General features: G+C 29.6%; 1 protein-coding gene across 3 annotated transcripts in view; it reads left to right on the top strand.

The window, feature by feature from the left end:
- Positions 1 to 17,597, top strand: part of LOC107455527 (testis-expressed protein 9) — an 83,466-nt gene that overhangs the window by 4,715 nt on the left and 61,154 nt on the right. The window lies entirely within an intron of this gene.

Raw genomic sequence — 17,597 nt, 5'->3', positions numbered from 1 at the left:
AGTTTAATCCACTGATCCACAGTCTATTCCCTAGTCATATGTGTCAAAAATATTCATGCAAAATTTCAAGTAATTTGAATTAAAATATTTTAAGATATCGTATTTAGAATGAAGGAGAAAAAACCGAAAAATTAGTATTGAGAAAAATGCCAAAAAAGACAGTTATCAATTTAATAACTAATATAGATACTTCTTTTTTAAAAAAAAAGATTATAACCTCTGCTCCATTTGAAGTAAAAACAAAACACGAAAGGGTTTTGAAAGAGTCAAAAAAAATTTGCTTTTTCGTTTTTGATCAAAGTAGCGATTGATGGACTTTTTGATTTTATTTAATCAGCACTTTTTCTTTAATTTCAGTAATGATGTGTTCTTTTTTAATATTTTAATCAAACCTAGATTAGAATCATTCAAATTAAATAAATTAATTTTGTATACTAAGGTAGAATTTAAATAAGCTTAATCAAATGTCATTAAAGTAATGTATTGTTTATCCTTGAAGTAATTTTATCTGTTTTAGCCTGTATCATCATCAAATAATTGTCAAAACTAAGTCACATTTACTTTTACAACGCAACAAGTTTTGTAATTATAGACTAAGTATTAAATGATATTGAATATTTGTCTATATAATTCCTATAATACCAAAAAGACATAATTTGTTCTTTTATCTAACAGAACCTAACTAATAACAAATCTATTTCCGAACTTTTAAATAATAAAATTTTTTTTAATCTCTACTCCAGCAAAATTCTCTTAAAGACAGACTTGATAATCATGTCGTAAATTTTACCACCTGCATATTATTTTAACCCCTTTATGGTAAAATAATAGAGCAATTTGATACTTATTCCTGCATATCTTTCTCTTCGCATACATGAATAATTAATGGTCGTTTACATAACTCGTAACGAAGTAAAATTATTGATAAATTTAATAACAGTAAAATAAAACACGAAAATAATTGCTCGGAAATAGTAATACTGAAAATAAATGAATACTGATAATTGAGTGGTACCGAACTGAGCTAAACACTATTATAAATTACTAAACACTACATAAAATTATCATATTTCAAACATATTTTTTTTTACTTAGTGACTGATACTAATATTTGACACATAATTGTTTTACTTCCAAAATTCATCTTGATGCACTTTATTAAATTTTTGAGAGGAGTTTTTTATTCTATAAATTTGAATTCAATCACTAGAAAAATCAAAATAATCAAACATGTTAAGGAAGTTTTTAAAATTAAACCAAGATAAGAATTTTATGCCATTAGTGAAATGAAATTTTGTCAACGAAAAATAAGGCAGAATGAGCAGCTGACAGTTCAGGGTTATTAAAAACACGAAAAGAGATAACGGTTTCATCGTTGAAGTATATTTTGGGCTAATGTTTGGTTTTTCCCTATTCATCTTGACCCCTACTAAGGTCTTGATATTTTATTTTGCAACCACCGTTGAACAGCCAATCCATTTCTGAGTTTACGACAATGAATGTCAAACACCGTAGCTTTAAAATTTTGAACCCGACCCAGAAGACAAAGGAACTCCTGGATTAAACATTGTAACAAACTAGCTTACGTGGAGGGCTTTTTGATGGAACTATATGCGTTACATGGGCATTAAAACCACGAAAAACTCTTACGGTTAGTTTGAAGGCTAGGGGATTCAAACCTATGATCTGTCTACCACTGAGGACGTCAGCAATGTGGTTGGTGTGATCCAAGAGCAGAATTCGTATCAACCAGCCTCTCTGGGATTTGAACTTGGTTCACTTCATTGGAAAGCGAACGCTCTATCCCCATAGAAACCGCGGCTCCTGGTCTTGATATTTAACGATATAATACCTTTAAAAAAAATAGTAAAAGTTTATGCTAATAATTTCCCAATAACCCCTCGTCTTGCACTAGGAGAGGAATTATTAAAAGTAAGTCACATTTATGCAAAATTGTGATAAAAGAGTCTGTATGCGCCAACAAAATAGGGGATACCATTCATACTTCGCTCATCAGGAGTTGGCGCTTGGCTCCACCTGCTCGGAGTTCATTTCAGTGCGGGAGTAAGAAGAGAAACATCGCTTGAAATTGAGACAACCCTTAATGCGTGCCAAGTGACTTCTTTTTCAGTCACTTCATCTATTATACCTTTCGTTTCACTAGATAAGTTTATATATTTTAAATTTAAAAGCTGTTTTCCCAGCAAAATTTCTCAGAAAGGACAAACTATTCATTCATAAGAGAGAAATATCATTGAAAAAAATGGCGCGAAATATCATCAAATTTATGAAATATTTAATGTTAAAAAAATACAGGTAAAGTTTGCGAAATAAATATTTTTGCCATACTATCGTTAAATAGCCACCTTGTCAGGACTGTTCACAGCCTTCTCCCAAAAATAGCGAAATAGTATCGTCATATACCACGTGATGAAGGCTGAGTCAAGTCCCAATTCCTGGTGAACGAGCTATACCTGATATTTTTATAGATTTTTTTCCCTATTGCTTTGGCAAAATGTACAGAAAAAGACTATTATCTATATCTTATAAATGGTATAATTTTAAATGAAGTTTTAAATACCACTATAATACAAGAGACGTTACGAATCAATAAAAAAAAAACATTATCCTTAATTTGTTTTTAAAAAAAATTCTGACAAAATTACTTCTTATATAAACTTTGGGAGACCATATAAATAAATAAATAAAAAACCAAGTTTTCTATAGAATTCTCTCTATTGAATCTTTGTCCAATGATCGAAACTTTTCATTTATTTTATTTCTTGAGTTTCTTAACCTCCGTAAATTGCGTTGCTAACGATAATTCACAGTTAGAGAAATAATAAAGTTCAATGAGTAATTCCCTGCTTAGAAACTTTCAACATGAAAGGTGTTATGATTTTACAATTCATTTGGATCTTTTTTTTCTTCTTTAACATCCAGTCACGCTTGCCTGCCAATCACATTAAAGCAAGCAGCTAATATGATATTAAATGCTTAAAAGAAATAAATTCATACAAAGTAGCTCATGTCAAACTATTTTTTGGAAATATAGCGTGATATTTTTATAGATTTTTTTTCCAATTGCTTTGGCAAAATGTACAGAAAAAGACTATTATCTATATCTTATAAATAGTATAATTTTAAATGAAGTTTTAAATTTGTTATTTTAATCTAAAATGAAGCTTTTAAAAAAAATTGAAGCACGTTTTATTTTCTTGTTTGCAAAACAGGAATTTGGACGATTCTCCGAAAAATGTCAGTTTAGATATTCTCATAAATACTTGCTGTGCATACCATTCAGAGCATTTAATTTCTGGAACATCCTTTCCTTTTTTTTTTAGATTTTTAATAATTAAAAATTTGCTTTTGCTATTTATTTAAAGTATAGAATGTTTTTATTTCGGTGACTAAATAATTTTATAGAGTGCTTTGTTCCATAGTTACCCTTTACTTCCAAACGACTGCAGCTGCTGTAGTTTTAAAACAGTGGTGTCTAAATATAGTAAAGTGGCTATACGCGCCAACTAATGGAAAACTGCAGAAATTGTGTTTCTATCTCGAAAATGGTAAGAGAGTGAAGAAAATGTGAGCTGCAAATTTGCGCAGCATTACTTATTTAGTACGAATTTTATTACATTATAAATACTATTAACTAAAACAAAACATAATACACAAGTTTTAAGCTGAATTTTTTTTTTCTTTTTATGTGTAAAAAACATTTAAGTTACCATCAGTTTACTATCCCGAGTTATCTCGGGCAAATGAAAAAACTCAAATATCAGTCTTTGCATATTTCTTAAACAAGGGACAACACGCCATTTTCTTACTATTCTTTTTTTCTATGTAATTTCAGCAACTAACGTATATGCAGTCCCATAATCCAACAGCAAAACTTGTCAAACTTTCAAACCAATCACAACAGATTTATTTTTTCCTCCGGCCGAGTAAAAACGTGATAAAACAAAACGTACTGACAAATTCTGCTACGCCCGAGTTTATTCGGGGTAGTAAATATTTGCAATATACACATACCCGTGTTAACTCGGGATAAACAGGGAAGCGGTTAATACATAATTTTAAAAGAAAAAATTCGAAATGTGAACGTGAGAGAAGACAGTTATTGAGAAATGCAAATTTAAAAATAGATTTTATTCTATTCAACGCGAAAAAAAAAGTAATATTGACGCGTTCAAACTTTTAACCTCTCTCCTGCCTAAACTATCAAGACCAAGTTATCGTTAAGATTGCAAACTAGGTGTGGAACTATTGTCTAGGTTGTGAGTCAGTCGAAAGAAAAGTATGTTTTATTAAGAGAAATTACTTTTTTGTGCATGATTTTGTAACACAAAATGTTACCTACATAAATATTTTGAGAAGCATATTTAATTCTCTCGAAATATTAAATTACATCTTAGCGCGAAAATGCTATCATTAGATCAAAAGTTATTAAAATGTTTTTTTTTCTTTATTTAGCGCATGGTACAAAACTTAAGTGAAGTTAGAAAATAAAAAATATTTCTAGAGTAAGTTGAGGTAGGTGTGCGTTGAAGGTTGAATAGCTAATTTTTTTTTTTAAAATAATTTTTATGTGCTGAAGTAATAGAGAATAAATAATAATAAATAGGTAAATGGAGGGGCCGGGGCCCATGTCTGAGAGTTCGTGGGCTCCGTGGGCCGAAGACTCCCCGTGTAGTAAATGGTGACTGATGCACGTTAAATCTGTCGAGTTCACAAAGTTCTCCATGTTCCCATAACAAATCAATACCTCTGGGGTACTGATCCAGGGGTTTCCTTGTCTTCTGGATTGGTTCAAATTTACAAGGCTACAGAGGCATTAGTAATCGTAAACCCAAAATTGGGTCGACTGTTCAATGACGGATATATATTATATATAAAAAAAGGTAAATGGGAGTTTAATATAATGAAAAAGTCAATTTATTTTAAAAGCAAAAACTTAGCTCGCAATATATTGAATTGTAAAAAGATAATTTAAAAAGGAAAAAAAACGAAAAATTTTACTTTTAATTTTCAAAATATTTCAGAACTCGTCAATCGTAAAGAATTACATAAAATCCGTAGTAATCGGGAGGTAACTCTACAAATGTTTATTTATTGTGTAACTCAGCTTTCAACTCACATCTTTTATTTAAGAATAAAGCTTATATTGTATTTACCGCCATAATTAATTTATTCCAAAAACTACATTAATTTGAATGCATAGCAGAGAAAATGCAAATGCGGAATGCTAACCCTGGTTTGGTTACTTAAAAATGAACAAACGAATAGCCTCAAAGATTACTTGCAACTAGATATAATGCTAACATTTCACTTAATATTCACTTTAATGAATATGCAGCGTGAATTATGAATAAAAATGTCGAACGCAGAGGCTTCCAAATAAAACATTATCTCCCATTGCAATAACCTACTTCTACGTAATTAAAAGAGGGCGTAGGCTTTAACATGAAAGAATAGAAGTTAAGCAAAGAAATATGAGCTTAGAAAATGGTTACTTGTAAAGTAATTTAAAAGAGTAATTCGAGATTCATTCGAATTTCAATTTAAATAAATTATGAATTCTATTTTTAAGAAAAGATTTGCAATGAAAGAGTTTGTAAGATAATTTAGGTCATTTTTATGTCCGAAAAAAACTCCAACAAAAATAAATATTTCACTTCTTATCCTGAATAATGTGTAATGGCGTTGAATTGTTTGACCGAACAGAAGAAACGGTTATGTGTAAAATATACTAATTTAAAGAAGTAACTTAGCTTTTTTTTATTTGCAATTTTATGAATACCATAATAAAGTTGCAGAGAGTTGTATGAAGAAAAGAATAAGTAAGTTTAATATATTTTAAATTCTTCACCATCTTCACTGAGCTGTGCTCATAAATCTGTCTAAAAATATCAATTTATATAACTTCTTATGCGGAATAATGTCTATTAGTGTTTTATTACCAAAACAGTTTCCTTATATTCGTATTAGAGGAACAGTTTCTTTAACGTAGTAACAGAACCCAATTCAACGGATTAAAAAACTAATAAACTTTTTTTATGATTAGTTCAATAAATCTAAACGTAAAAACCTTATTTCAAAATGTTATATACACTGCATTGATACACTGCAAATTAGATGTAAAAAATATTAGCGAGATTTTTTAGATTGAGTAGAAACACAATGTTCATATTTAAAAATAATTTTCCACAATAGCGAGCGGAATTATTTAAATTTGCTTATTATAGGTTTATTATTATTTATTGGTTTATTATTATTTATAGGTTCATAATTGTTTGTTTATTATACATTTATTATTATGCAGTCCCTGGCCAAATTATTAGATGTTTTATTTTAGATTCATTTAAGTATTTTATAATTAATTACATAAACCTAAAAGTAAAAACCTAATTTCAGTAGATTACGTCGCTTTGCTTAAGTTGCAAATTAAATGTAAAAAATACTAATGAGGTTTTTGAGATTGAATAGAGAGGTATAAACTTGCTCCCACTTCACTGAATGTTCATATTTGAAAATAATTTTCCACAGCAACGTGCACTAAATATTTAAATTTGTCTGACAATGGCAATATTGCAGATAATTTTTCAATGCTATTCAACTACTCAAGAGCCGCAAATATGATTTTATAAAGCCGTTGGCTGACGACCTGAATTCTGACTCAACAAAAGAAATGGTTTTATTTTCACGTAAAACATATAAATTTAAATAAATAAAAAAATTATTAACTGTTTTATGAATACGGCAATAAAACTGTAGACAGTTGTATGATAAAAAAAAAGGAAGTGTGTCATTGTATATTTAAAATATTTTACATTTCTTACTATCTGATTTAACTACACATAAATTCGTTCATTTGATTTTTGTGAAGCAAACGGGGTCAAATCAGTAAATCGTGAGTAACAAGAAAAGTACGACAAATCAAGCTGAAATTTTTTATAAAATTGCTTTTTTGGATATCAAACCATGCGTATAAAAAAATTGTCGATTTTACTCCTAGTTTCGGAGGTATGAATTGCTGAAAATGTAAGTTTGTGTTAAAAATAAATAAATAAAAACAATTTTTAAAAAAAAATCCCCCCAAAAAATGCACATACTTCGCCAAATGGACGATAATTAATGTAGTTGGAAAATTTTTCTTTATCAAATGCTCATTCGATTAAAACTCGTCATGTAGATTTCAGTAGTGCAGATTTGTTGGCCACAGGGGCACCATATTAGGTGGGCCAACGTTGCTCCCACTGTAAGGAGAGATAGTACAGAGAATTAAAGAACATCCATGCCTTGTCCGGGATTCTAACCCAGGACCATTCGAATATGAGGTTAGCTCCCTGATCACTACACTGTCCGCTTGGCAATAGTTCGGAAAATCATTTCTAAGATACTAAAAAAATGCATTTCAAACGATTGCTCGTTACAACCCTAATTAACCATTAAATTGTTAACTTAAGAAATATTTTATAACCGCCGACCCAATTTCGTGTTAGACCCAAACCATTGTTCAACTTCGTAGCCTTGTAATTTTGAACCCGATCCAGAAGATCCTGGATCAAGTATTGGAAGAAATTTGCTTTCGTAAAGGAATTTTTGATGGAACTAATCCACATTTGTGTGACATAGAGAGGAAAACCTCCCACGATTAGCCTCACGGCAAGGTGACTGTAACCCATGATTTATCGACCACACAGGATATTTTACGTCAGCACTGTGGTCGGTGAGAGCCGGGTGCGATATTCGCATCAACCAGCCACCGTTAGGATTCAAACCCGGGAACCTCTTTGAAAGGCGAGCGCTTTATCCCCCGCTCCACCACGGCCTCTCTTTTTTGACAGATCTGAATTACTGACTCTCAAAATATGGGGGTTATCCGTAATCTGGGAGCTCTGGTCCCAATAATTTTATCATGAGAGCATTCCAAAGCTTAGACCCCTTTATGTTAATTTTATTTTTAGTGCATTTCGCCATATCGTGAGAACTTTTGAGGCGAATCGAAAAATTTTTCACACTTTTGTAAAAATAGTTTATCCAAAGATGCAAAAAAAGAAAAGTAATTATAATTAAAAAAAATTTCAATAATTATTTACTATTTTTATTTAATAATTGTCGTAAAATTTTCGAATTATTAGATAAACAAATTTTTATATCATTTTAAAGAGCGTAATTTATGACTAACTACAAAATTTAAGCGTAATCGGGCGAATAATTTCTGATTTATTCACTTAGAAAAACATATCTTGGAGTGTCAAATTTCACAATCCAAATGAAGTAGCATGTAGAAGTTGTAGCGGAAAGATATAAAGATGACTTAAATTCTGGAATGTTTTTTATTTATTTTATCTGAGATATGAGGCACGACTCAACCGTTTCCGTCATCAATGTTAGTTAATTCAGTATTTTATGCAGTAGACTTCATTTTTTATGGTAACAAAAATATTTTGATAAAATATTAGAACTAAAATATGCATTCTTAAATTTAAAATTCCGATTCGGGAAGCGGTTAAACACTAATTATGCAGATCAAAAATTTTTGCATCCATTAAGGAACCTAAAGAAATTTCTTTCAAAATAATTCTTAATAAGGGTTAACAATTATGATTTATTCATTAAATTTGTTTTTTTTTCTTTAATTTCCAATGCCCACCTGCGTTAACATTTCGTCAATTCAGGCCTTTACTGGGCAGATTTGTAGCACACTCTTTTAGGGACACCATAGTACAGGGCTGGCGAACCTTTATACACTAACGTGCTAACTTCTCTAAAAAATTGCTTAATGAGGTCATAGACGTGCCGTCAAATAATTTTAACTTCGTGATTATTGGGAAAAGAATAATACTAAATACTATCAACTCAAAACTCTTTATTTACATTGAAAAAAAAATACATTTTGCAATGTCTCAATTATACAAGTACTTCAACTTAAAGTAACATCAATGTGACTTCTGTTGTTGCAGATTAGATGACCAATAACTTATATTAGGTTGTAAGATGTTAGTTTAAGCAGGACTGTTGATTTTTTTTTTGCTAGTTATTTATTGTTAGCTTGTTTTTTACTGTTAATAATTGTTTTTTAGCATTAATTCTTAATTTTTTTATTAATAATTGTTTATTATTTTGTTTGTTTTTTGTGAATTTTAATATAATTGTTACATATGCTTCATAGCGTAATAACATTTGTGCAATAACAATTCATAGTGTAACAACAATTGTGATCGGTGGAGTGCCCAAAATATTGTGTAGCGTGCCATAAATGGCACGCGTGCCATTGGTTCGCCATTCCTGCCATAGTAGGTGGGCCAGCGTTGCTTCCACAGTAAGGACAGAGAGTGAAAGAGCATCCATGCCTAACCCGGGATTCGAACCCAGAGCCATTCTGATGAAAGGCCAGTTCCCTGACCCGAACACAGTCCGGTTGGCGAGCATTTGATTTAGTAATGATTAAAAAAGTTCCTTTATTGAATCAAAACTTATCAAGCCTAATTATTAATATTCAGAACTTTAATTGTTTAACCGCTTCCCTGATTATTTCGAGTTAACTCGTTATTGTAACTATTTATCATCCCGAGAAAACTCGGACTTTGTCAGCACATTTTGTTTTATGACGTTTCTACTCGGTCGGAAGCAAAAAAACATAATCTGTTTGCATAATCTGGAAGTTTGCAAAATTTTATTTGGGAGTTTTACTGTTGGACACGTGTTTTGTGCTATTGTATATACGATGGTTGCTGAATTTACATAGCAATAAGAGTTTTAAAAAAAATGGCGTATTCCTTCACTGACGTTTGATGAGTTTCACCTTGTGTTGTCCCTTGTTTTAAGAACTATCAGACAAAGACTAATATTTAACTTATTTCTTTTACCCGTGATAACTCGGGATAGTAGACTGATTTTAAATTAAATGTTTCTTACACACAAAAAAAAATCAAATTTCACCTCAAAACTTGTACATTGTTTTGTTTTAGTTCCTTAAATTTAATAATAAAATATGTTGATATCTTGCATTTTTTTTTTCAAAATAATGATAAAGGGAACTGGTTAATCTTTTAAAAAAAATAACTTAATAGAGAGCCACTGACTACACACACGTTTTATTTAGCATAATTTCTTTAGTTACAAACTATCTTAATTATAGGTCATGATACTAATGCATAGAAAAAAGAGTAGAAAAATACACAATTTTTGTAGCGTGTTTACTCATAAAAAAAGAGTAAAAGAAAAACTCATTTTTTAAATAATAACAATGTTTCGCTTTAATGAAAATGGCATGACGATCCAAAACTTCCACGAGAAAATAGAACATAAATTTACTCGAAAATCTAAAAACGCATGCTGAGAAATGTTCACTTTTAAATGACATTTGAATGGATGTGAAGAGGATGTCACGAGCATATCTAAAATGTATTCTTCTTTTGAGAAATTTATAAGACGTTTCAGATTAGCATTCATGATTTGATTACGAACACCACCTGTGCGATATCTTTCTCAGAAAATAATGCACTCAATAGTTCATTTTCATTTTGTTTGAATGTATTAGTTTCAAAATATGCTTAAAAATATTTAATATATTTTCAATTGAAGGGTTGTATTTGGGTATTCTTGCTATGTAAGGGTTACTAAAAAGTAATAGTATTTGTTTTCGTTGTTTTATGATATGTTACATTTATTACACAATTTCCTTTTGGTCCATTTGTGTTTTTCTACCTATTTCAAAGGCTATTTTTTGCATTTAAAAGTTTTACAATGTTAGAATCGCCTTTAAATAAATATTTTTTTCACGTTGCTTTATAATATGATTTCATAACACAATTCTCTTAAGATCAAATCTTATTTTTCTATCCATTTTAGAGACTAGATAATACAATTAAAATAAATTCTACAATTGGGCACTCAGAATTACAGAGATGCCAACTTGCTCCGGACAGCAAATATATATTTTAAAGTGGTAGTTTATCAATTATGATTCTTGATTTAATAAATTTAATTTAGTAGATTTTTATCCACCACTATTTCTAAATAATTCGTAGGCTTGTATAATTCACCACTTTATAGTACTTATATCATGCTATACCTTTTAAAAAGCATGAAAAAATAGATAAATATTTACTATATTTACTTTGTAGTTATTTACCGTTTCTTTAATTATTTTGGCGTGTCCGGAGCTGTTGGCATCTCTGGAAATAATTAAATCGATTTAAAAGCAGTTGGGAAAGCAGTTGAATTTTTGAATATTGTATTTCAACGCATTTTTCTAAAAACATGTTTTTGAGAAAAGCTTCTTTAAAATTCTTCAAAAAAACTCTATAGACCAAAGAATGTTTTGTATTGAATGATAATCGCATAGGAAGGGAACTTTTTTCATTGAAAATTCATCAAATAGAATTGCGCTACATCGGTTTTAAAAACTATACATAATTTAGGCTCAATAAATTTTGCAGTTAAATAATCTAATATCTCCAAAAAAAAAAAAAAATTAAGGTAACCATATTTTACCCTTTTTTTTAAACTTACTCTACCAGCATTAAATTTCGGTGAAAAAAGTTTAAAATTTCTTTTCTTTCCAAACATTTAACTAATTGATAAAGTCTAAAGAATATATAATTCAGATTCTTTTAACACATTTTAACATATCATATATACACATATAAGTATAGTTTACAAATAATTAAAATATTTTAAAATGTTGGCAAAATTCTTCGTTTCTTTAACTCTTTGACACAGAATTTACATTACATATTTTTTTTAAAAAGCATTCTTCTTGCTGTTTTGTGTTCATTTAGATCAAAGTAAGTGAAAATATAATGTTTAGCATTTTGATAATTTATGGTTATGTAATACGGCATGAAAAAACCGGCATCTTTTTCTGCGTTAAAGATAAAATTTTTCAAACACTGCTCACTTCCAACTCCAAATTAGTACTTATTTACAGTTATTTAGATCTGAAAGAAACAGTTATTCATCATTGAAATTTAATTTTCAAAATCAATTATTGATAAATTTTTGAATATGAATGAATAAAAAATTTTTCAAACTACTTTTTTGAAATTTATATTTTAATACCAATATAATTTCGATAATCTAACAAATTTTTTAAAATAATTATTAGAATTTTTTTAATAATTAAAAAATACCAAATTATATTTTTGCTTGTAATTAAAGCATCATAAAAAATATAAAAAACTGGACACCGGTGTCCCTTTCGCGTCAAAGGGTTAACTAATTATAATTAAATGAATAAAACTTTAAACTATATATTTATTCAAAAATAAGTAATTAAAATAATTTCTTTTTGCCACAGCAATTTGTAAAATAAATTTAAAGAGAAAGACTTTTTAAACTTTAAAAATTTTGTAAATTTTTAAAGTGTTATGAATATTGTATCGTCAATAGTTGTCAAAAATAAAAAAAAAGGTCAAAAATGCTTGTTTCACAGTAGTAAGCGAAGTATGAAAAAAGCATTGATGACTTTTTTAGTGAACTGGAGCGAAAAGGATTTATGAATTGCTTTTGACAGTTTAATGGAAGTACTCAATGAAATGTCCTGCTCTTCTTACTATTGATTTGATATAGAAAAAAAGCTTCTCTTACGTGAATAATTCAATAAAACACTGAATTACAAATTGCAGCTATCAAAATGAAATAAATTCGATAGAACAGAAATGGATGACACGTTTTGAATCGATTGTGGTTGTGGGAAAATTAAACTATTTCTCTACTTGATTTTATGAGAAATAACATTATCTCTCTTCAAACTGGGACTGGGTTGCTATTTACTGTTGCCAAGTGCCCCGATTTTTTTTTTTTTTGCAAAGAACGGCACAAGTCCTTTTTTTTCTACTATACACATATTAGTTGATTTATACAGTATCAGATAGACGTTATAGTCTTAGAAATAATTTGTAAAAATTGCTCTTTTTTGTTAAAAAATTGCTTAAAAAAAAAAAAAAACAAAGGACCCCACACATTTTGTATGGGAATTGGGTCCCATTCGATTTGGCTGAAATTTTGATACGTTGTAGTTGAAATCCTCCTGATCAAAATTTCTCTTGGGTCAGATGTTAAAAAATGAACAGAATTTGAGATACTGGGCTTTGAAAATTAATCATTTGATCTTTCATCTGAGTACAGTGTACAGAAATGATTCTTAAAACCTAGGTGAAATGGAAGCATAACACTCCGTCGTATCTTAAAATTTGATAATTTTGCATTGGACCCATTTGGATTTATGATCAGAAGGACTATAATTGGGGCATATGAAAATTTCAACCAAATCGACTGGGACCCAATTCCGATATAAAATGTAAAGGGGTCTTATTTAACAAAAAAAAATCATCTAAAAAGAGCAATTTTAACAAATTATTTCTAAGACTATAACATCTATGTGATGCTGTATGTGCTGTCCCTTCATTACAAGCAATAATTACGAATATTACATAAAAATAACATCACAAAAAGAGCAGTAAAAATAGCGGTCAAACTTTTTAGTAGCCAAGCTATGTATCTATGAACTAATATTTCTTTTTTAAGTTTTGCATTTTTTATATATTATGGAATTTTATCTTTGGATAAAGAAATTGTATAAGTGTGCACAAAAAAATTTCGATTCGCTTTAATAGTTCCGAAAATAAGAGGAAATATACAAAAGTGAAATTAACATAAAGGGTCTAAACATTAAACCGTTCTCTAACCTGAACTATGGAATCGACCAACCTCACCCCACCCCCCACATTTTGAAGATCAAGAGTCCAAATCCATTGAAAAAGAAGTATGTTTAGAAAAATACGCTCTTGTGTCTGATTTCGTAACTTAAAATATTCACTGCACTAATTAATTGCAGACGTGTTTTGTACAATTGTATATACGATGGTTGATGAATTTACATAGAAAAAAAAAGAGTAAAAAAAAAAAGGCTTTCACGAGCGAAAATGAAAGTAATGCAGATGTTTTTTTCAACTTATGAAAATGTGAACATATACAAAGATTAATATTTAACTCTTTTCACTAGCCAGAGATAATTTGAGATTGTAACCTGATTATGAATTAAATATTTTTTAATAAAAAATTAAACTTTCAACTTAGAGCTTGTGTATAATGTTTTGTTTTAGTTCCTTGTATTTGTTAATGAAATAAAAATATATGTTTACTTTTTGCATTTTTTTTCCAAAAAAAATTGGTTAGGGAAGCTGTTGAAATCCGATCATTAGATCAAAATTTATTCAGGATGTTCCATTTTTTTTTTCTGCACTGTACATCAATGTAACTACTGCACAAGTTATTGTGAGTTAGTACAATTGCATAGTTCATGTCAACCTTAGTGAAATTGCTGATAAAAAAAACATATTTTTCGATCTAAAGAAAAAATAACAGGAATAAAAAAATAGTATAAAGGTATTTAATGTTAATGACAAGCACATCACGATTATTCTTTGTAATCAGTCCCGCAGTGGATTGAACGTTAAAACACGATTCCCAGCAGATCACCGAAGTCAAGCATCACTGGCTGCGGTCAATGTGTGTGTGGGGGGGTGACCTCTTGGATCAGTCTGCGTAGAGACCGAGGGTATGCGGTATTGGTTATCGTTAAACTGTTCTACCGTAAAGTGCTCGATTTCGCGTGCAGGTCGTCGGGCTACCAAAGCGGGAGTTCCATCCTCTCTGCAGAGGATCAAAATTGTGATGGCATGTCTTCGGATCATCCTCAGGGATGTTTCCCAGACCGTCGCCAATAGCCCATTGTGCAGCTCTAGTGCGACGTAAATGAACTACAACAACAATATTCCTTGATATCAAATATTGCGTAACAAGTTCTTGAAAATAACGAGAAAATCAATTCGGCTTTGCTGAAAGAGCCTATAATATTCAAAACTGCACTTCTAAATTGTTTTTCGTATTTTATATAAAGTTTTGTAAGTTCATTTTACAAATATAAAACAAATATTTTTATTTAGTAACTGTTCACAAGTGTGTTATATAACTATACATAGTTACGCTCTTCCTAAAACAGTGCGAGAATTTAAATTTCTCATGATATTTGAATTATTTAAAATTGTTCGAATTGTTCGAAATTATCGAAAAATAACATGGCCAAAAATAAAGCCAACACCCCATAATCAATATTAAGTTTGAAAAAATTTTGGCGATCTCGAATCGCCAACAAAACTGTGAGAATTATTATAACCATGTGACTGAAATATATTTGTAGTAGGAAGTTAATAATAAAGAGTTAAAAATAGATTTTCGTTTCCGATTAGGAATAAATGAGTCTACATTAGTATTGAAATAAAAAGTTAGTCGTTACAATGATCGATAAGAAAAGATTTTATGTTCGCTTTTAATAAAAATTAACTAATTGATTAAATTTAAATGTAATTCGATTAATAATTATTAAAAAATAAGTTTGAGTAATTAAAGAAATTTTAAAAGTTAGGAAATATGTATGAAATGCCATTAGTGGCATTACACTAATGTCATTTATATTACATATAAAGGAATGTTTTTCTTTTGTTAGAATAAACTGACTCACATTGTAACATAAAATACACAAATCAAATTCTGCTGTCTTGAAAAATCGATAATTTCGCTAGCAACTTGTGCTTTCGATAATGTGAAAGTAGTTAGGGCTCTATTAATTTTGTGAAATTACCATTAAAGTAACGAGATAATTTTTTTAAATTATGCGAACAGACGGTTTAGAAAGCAACTGAAACACGATAAACAAACGCAATTTGAAAAAAAAAACACTTTTAATTTCCTTTGTTTTAATTACAATTTTTCAGTTATTTAAAATTTAAGGATTTAAGTAAGTTTTCTTACATCTAAATGAAACATCACAGCGATTATCAACGTTTATTAAAGTGATGTGAAGTTAATTCAGAAGCATCAACATTCCTTCAAATATAGAAGATAAACATTCCCTTCAAATTTTATCTTTGTTAAGTTAGTTATAACAGGATATTGATCTTTCACAGTCTACTGAATTGAACAGCACTTGCCCTGCTTTCTTTTATAAATTCTGAAAATCTTCTTGAAAGTATCTTTGTATTTCAGAACCTGGAATATTGTTTAACACATTCTTTGCATGCAGGGCTACACGAGTTTTGTAGAAAGATTACTCACTCATGAAATTTTTTGAATTCACTTGTCGTCACGTCATCAATATTAAAGTTGCCCACTTGCTTTGGATCAAAAACTTGAGCAGCTTTCATGAATTTTATAGCTGGTTAACAAAACTTGGGCTCGTGTTTGGCCGCGTAGAATTGAAAACGAAGAATGAAGTTGAGTGGGGAAAAAAACGCGTAAATAAAAGTTAATCTGGTAAAAGATATTTTTCTTAAAAATAAAAATTACTTGGACATTAGGCGGTTATGCGATGAGTTGTAAATTATGCAATTTGTCGCATCTTTCGCGCAGTTTATAGGGCTCTAACTGCACAGTCGCTGGTCAAATTATTCGACGCACTATAAGATTCTATGTAAAATCTTAATTATCAGGTGATACTATACAGCTTTGCTTTTACGCGGCTGAAACCGGTTTGCACTTGTTTACGATAGTGCATCAATTGCTTAAATTAGACGATATATAATATAAATTGCCGATCGAGTAAATTAGACGATATATTATCTAAATATGGAATATTTATTATATCAAGCATTGTATATTATAATAATTAGATCAAATTATTAGACGCACTGTAGTTTTTAAATAATTACACGATTTGTACGAGTTTATAAACAGTACTTTTATGTTTAAACCTACATATAATGGGTTCATATTTTTTATATACTTATATACTTCCTATTTGTATTTATTTTTAACGTATCGCATTACAATGTTAATCAACTGATACTAAAGCGTAAACAACATGCAGACCGAATGTCCTCATCCGAGTAAAAACAATACAGTTGTATAGTATAGCCTGATAATTATAATTTTGCATAGAATCTTATAGCCCGTCTAATAATATGGCCAGGGACTATATTTCAAATTCAATGGTAATATTTATTTTTAAATATTGAAATTTATGTGTAAGTAAGATGTCGTCTTTTGGGTAAGAATTTGAAGAATGAGTAGCATAGAGAAAGTGGTTTAAGAGAAATCCATTGACTAAAAAATTATAAAGTGTTTGTTTTTCTTTTTAACGAAGCGAAACAAAATTAACCCATGATTTATCATTTAGTTTGTTTATTTTTTGCTCTGAAATATATTAGTTTTCTCTGGAATAAATAGTTTACAGCGCAATATTTTCTACGCTCTGACATTTGAAATGATTTGAAATGTTTTTACAGTATTTCAGAAACACAAATAATAAAAGTGATAATTATGAACTCTTTTGTAAATGGCAAATATTAGAAATGTTATGTATAGTTCGTCCACCAGGAGTTGGCACTTGGCTCCGCCTTCATCACGTGGCATCCGACGATACTATTTCGCTATTTTTGGGTGAAGGTTGTGAACAATCTTGAACGAGGTTGCTATTTGGCGATCGTATGGCAAAAATATTTATTTCGCAATCTTTACTTGCCTTTTTTTAACATTAAATATTTCATAAATTTAATGATATTTCCCTCTTTTGAGTTAATAGTTTG

Source organism: Parasteatoda tepidariorum, chromosome 12 (assembly GCF_982258835.1).
Source record: "Parasteatoda tepidariorum strain Cologne lab strain chromosome 12, Ptep-v5.0, whole genome shotgun sequence".
Lineage (NCBI taxonomy): Eukaryota > Metazoa > Arthropoda > Arachnida > Araneae > Theridiidae > Parasteatoda > Parasteatoda tepidariorum.
The sequence above is the reverse complement of the archived record's forward strand: the minus strand, read 5'-3'. Positions and strand labels throughout refer to the sequence as shown.